This window comes from Galeopterus variegatus, unplaced genomic scaffold, assembly GCF_000696425.1.
Source record: "Galeopterus variegatus unplaced genomic scaffold, G_variegatus-3.0.2 Scaffold5837, whole genome shotgun sequence".
Taxonomy (NCBI): domain Eukaryota; kingdom Metazoa; phylum Chordata; class Mammalia; order Dermoptera; family Cynocephalidae; genus Galeopterus; species Galeopterus variegatus.
Window position 1 is genome coordinate 103,191 of NW_007731948.1, and position 5,622 is coordinate 108,812.

The following is a 5,622-nucleotide window of genomic DNA, read 5'->3' on the forward strand; positions in this document are numbered from 1 at the left end:
ATATATATATATATATATATATAACACATATACAGAAAAGCACACAAATCATAAGCTCAATAAATTATCATAAAGTGCACACATTTGTGTAGCCACCACCCAGGTCAAGAGGTAAAATAGTGTTAGCACCACGGAAGTCCTTCTCAAGTCCCCTCCGTCCATCCCAAAGGTAACCATTATCCTGAGTTAGCTTCACCTGCTTTTGAAATTCATATAAATGGAATCATATAGCACGTATTGCTCTATATCTGGCATCTTTTGCTCAACCTTACATTTGTGAGATTCTACAACACAGTGGTGTGTGACTCATTTTCATTGCCATGTATTCCATCATTTCACTTGTGTTTATTTTGCCTCTGGTCAGATTTTTAAGTTCCTTGGGCATAGAGATTTTTGTCCTTAGATTACTTTGGAATCCCCACCATGCCTAATCGAAAAAACAAAGTTTCTTATATATATGGATTTTAGTCCAAAAAAATTTTATTTCAACCACACATTATATATCTCCATAAATAGGCAATAGAATCTAATAATTTTGACAGTTTCTTTTTCTCCCATTTCATAGCCAATCCATTAGCAAATCCTGTTGGTTCTACCTTCCAAATATACCCCAAATTCAACCACCTAGACCATCCCCATTACTTTAGTTCAAGTCACCAACAAGGTAGAATACTTAATGAAGTAAAAAGAGTGTCACAAAATAGTACAAATGGTATCATCTCTTTTTATTTTTCTTAGTTTAAAATTTTTTTATATTTATGTAATATTTTATTTACTGATCTCTCTGAAACAAAATTTATACAACTAGTGGAACTTTCCATGCTAAAATGTTGCTCAATACAACAAATTTCTACAAAATATATTTTAATATACTGCTTTCATTTCACTCTTGAGGAATCAGCATGTGAACATTACATTTAGGTAGTAAAATTGAGGTTACACATATATGATAAATATCAAATAATCTCATACTTCTGGTTTACTGGAAAACATAACAGTTGTGACAGTCATGCTTAACACCTTGATTAAGGAAAGAAGAAAATGGGCAGGGGTGTCATAGAGGTATGCAAAGGTAAGGATTGTTTAACAGTCCAAACAATCCTTAGCCATTCTGAAAAACTATAGATGGGAAAAATGTCGTAAATGTAATCTCATACTTCTGGTTTACTGGAAAACATAACAGTTGTGACAGTCATGCTTAACAGTCCAAACAATCCTTAGCCATTCTGAAAAACTATAGATGGGAAAAATGTCGTAAATATTTTTGTAATGTGGTGGATTTAGTCCTTTACAGTGATCATCATTTCATTCATGCATTCAAATAACTGCTGTTGTTTTTGATCACTGAAAACGAGATTCAAAGTAAGTCATTGCTCAACAAGCTGATGATACTACAAATCCCTTACATTCAAAAACACAGTTTAAATCTGTGAAGTTTAAGGTAAAGCATATTTGTTATTCATAATTACTTTTAGATATAATTGAGACTATACTACTATACATAATCAGGTATACTATTGTGTATGGTTAATTCCAGTTACCATATTTTATATTTATTGGACATCAACAGCACAAATTTTATGCTCCAAAAGAAATATGCCAATCCAGCAAAGTGGTTACATTTAATTTTCTTTTAAAGACAGAGGAACTAAATTTAAGGAAGAACTGGCTTTTCTTGATAACTCATTTTCAAGTTACTGATACAAATTTACCAGAGAAATAATTACATATTTTGCCCAACATTAAATAATCTGCAAAAACTTTCCAAGATAGATGCATTTCTTGTTCAATTTCCAAAAATAAAGGCTTTCTAAATGAAAGCATTTACACTTCTAGCTCCATAAAGTAAACATTAAAAAGAAAGTACAAAATATGATCTCTCAGCTTTTGAATAGCCCCCTTAATTACATAAAGTATTTCCTCTGTCCCAATTCTTTCCCAAATTCAAAAGATACTTATTTCCTAACAACATGCCAGAGTCCTCATTTCAAGCCATTCAGTCCGTTTCCATGGCAACACTATGGGATTCCTTGGCTACCATAAATTGCATTAGTTGATGGTGGAATTTCTCAATCTTCTTTATATCTTGAACTTGATCTTTTCTATACACCAAACAAACTAAATCATTTGTTACTTTAATATACAAACTCCCATCAGAATGCCTGTATTTGAGAACCACACGTGCCTTCATAGGGTGGGAGAGGTGGAGCTCCTCCCGGGCATCTTGGCCCCAGATGGAAGGGGAGAGAGAGGCAAGGCCACCAGACGCGTGCAGCACGACCTGGCCCACCTACCTACCTGCCTCCCATGGCCACTGACCTCCTTTTTATTTTTTTAAGACATACATTAACACACAGATAAAATAATGTAAGTATATAAACCAAAACATTAATCGTAATTACTTCTGTGTGCTGGGATCTATTCTTTTTGATTGTCCATATTTTTATATGATTGTGGTAGCTATGTCAATCATCGTGTTTCACCATGGTCCTTACTGAATCATCCCCCACCCAGAGACCTAACTGTAGCCTTCTTACCATATGAGTTGACCACCCACCTGATAAGTTTGGCAAACAACCTAGAAGAAACCAAAACAAAAACTGTGATGAACATAGCAGATTATCTCAAGAAATTGAACTAAGAAGCACAGAGACTATTGTAGACAGCTGCTGTTTTAAACTTCTTTCTTATTTTCTTCCAATAACTGTTGCCCCTACTCCCTTTTGGGAAACAGCTCCTTCCCCATTACACAAACCATGTGGCTCTAGTGGGACCATAAGTCACAATATAAAGCCACAGTTAAGAAAGGGAACATGATCAATCATAGTATCTATCACCCAACCACAGTGACTGATCCAAAGATTGGCTGTCAAACCCAAGCGCGGCCAAGAGTCCCTCCTTTAGAATCTGTATGCCAAAGCAAAGTTAGGAAAATCTCCCGCTCCTCTGTGCTCAAAAGTTATGATGATGTAACCCTGAGCTGCCAGTAGCCATGCCCAGCCTCATCCTTCCACTGCTGCGTGGAGAAAGCCCTTCTGCTGTTGGGAATCCTGAGGATCACATGCAAATGGAAATTGAGTCAAGAGATAGAGACAGCATTTGGACATTATCTGTGTATGACTGCATCGGTCACGCCTGAGACCTGCCAACATTATCCTTCCTGATTATACCAGCCAATGAATTCCCCGTTTTGCTTAAATTCATTTGAATGATGGTTTTCTCCTGCCCTAAAAAACACAGAGACTAATTAGTAAGATGCTGGTGGGTACTTTTCTGAAAAGTTGCGTAGAGTTGGGGCTGGAGTTGGTGCCATAGCAAACCAAAGTGATACCCAAGTTGAAGTCACAGAGGACCAAAGAAACCAACAGTAATAAAGAGAACCGGTTTCAAAGAGAAATACAGGAGTTGCTTAGACTCAGAGAGAAGTAATGACTCAGAGAATGTGGTCATAAGAAGTGGTAATGGGAGCCCAATCTACTGACCTTCCCGCTCTAAGCCCTGTGTGCTCTCTTCCTGTCCTTGGATGCCCATGTTACTACCTCTTGTATTCTTTCTACAATCCCACACATATGCACACACACAAACCGTCAGCCAACTAGCTTGAGTGGGCCTCTGTTCTTTAAATTCAAAATATCAGTGACTAAGAAAATAATGTTCATATATCACTTTTCTAATGAGAAAGTTATTTTTTAAGCTCCAAAGCAAACTCTTACTCTACAGAAATTTATTTAACATCGATGACATTCATAAATTTATAGAAGAAGGCACAAATTTGCCATAAAGGTCAATGAGCCTAGAACAATTTCTATATGAGAACAATCCTTCCAGAAAGTTTAAGGCTGCCACCTCATCCTGCTTTAACTCCAGCCACTGCCATGCCTGCCTTCCCTTACCTGAACATGTTCATGAGTCTGTCAATTGGCTAATTAAATAGGTGACAAGGACAAATATTTTCCAGTCCCAACCAACAATTTTATGATGTAGCAGCAACTCTCATTAGAATGTCACCCACAAGTCAAAAAACAAAAAACAAAAAGCATTAACTTCACTATACAGTTGCTGTTTCACATCCACTACCTTCCCCCCCACACACACACAATTGCATATGATCATAGAACAATAGAATTTTGCAGGTGGAAGCACCTTAGTGCTACAACCCTCTCATTTCTTTCTTTTTCTTTTTTTATTTAATTTTTTTAATTGAAACTTCAGCTTCGTCATTTCACAGATGGAGATATTAAGTCCAACCCATGTAAAATGAATTGCCCAAGATAACAAAGCTGTTAGAAAAGACCTAGCTCTCCTGACTAGAGCAATTTGGAGGAGAATATCACTGAAAACTAATGGTGCAGACACAGGATTTATGGAAGATATGAGATTAAAATCGAACCTTAGTCTTTCGATTGAAGGCAATGAGCACTGGAATGTAAGTAGAAAGAGCCAGGTACAAGGTCAGGCTACATCTTATCAGCTCATATGACTCCCTGAAGGCAGAAACTAGATTTTATTCATCTTGATATTCCCTAAACCTAGTATCATATCAGAGACATGAGAAAGGCTCAATAAATGAGTGAATAAGAAGTGAGTGAGTGAGTGAGTGAGTGAGTGAGTGAGTGAGTGAGTGAGTGAGTGAGTGAGTGAATAGATATGAAACTAAATACTCTGGAGAAGTTTACATACAGAAGAAAAAAAGGATGGAGCCTCAGCGAAAACATTCACTTTAAAGGCAGGAGAAAGAGTCACCAGGAACAAGAGAAGTAGTCAGAAAGCAAACCAACAGAAAGAGAATGGTGCGGGGTTAGCAAGCAGGGGAGGAGAAAACCAAGATGGTAGCAGTGTCAACAGTGCCAAACACTATGAAGAGGTTATGAAGAATGAGAATGAAGAAAAAAATCATTGGACAATTTTTTAGAAAGGCAAAATGTCTATTGCTAAACAAGACTAGCAGCATATCTTGGCTGGACAAGACTTGGAGTTCCAGTGTGGCTGCAAAGAAGAGCAGAAAACATCTATTCCCAGCCTGGTGCCACTGGCACACCCCCTGAGCGTACTCCTCAGGGCATCTGCTTACATAATGCCTTGAATTCTGCAGGAAATAGAGGTGGGAAGTGCCCCCCTTTTAAATTTTAAATTCTTATATGCATTTAAATTTGTAAATGCGTGTACAAATTTACATATAAAATGGGGACTCTCCTAGGAGTTAAAAGGGCATGGAATTCTGATCTTCATTTTGACTTGAGGACATGAAAATACATATGCTGTATACAAGTGATCCCAGTCTGAGGTCAGCTTGCAGAAAATGATTACAGAGTCCCTAAGAGGAACTCTTCATAAGGGAAGAAGTCTGAACTGGTGAGCTGTGCTCAGCACCAACTCTTCCATAGAGCGTGTCAACCATCCTGGTGGTGTGAGAGTACCTTGGGAGGATCAGTGAGTGTGTGGGCATGTGAACTGATGGACCTCTTTCAGTTGGAAAGGTTCTAATACTTTAGGACTCAGTTCACTTTACTATGGGGTCCTATTCCTTTCTGAATTTACAGCATGGCTAACAGCAGGCCAGCAGTTTCTGGGCGGCAATGGTAACAGTGATCCCCTGGCTTCTCTCACTGGCAGAGGCCCTTG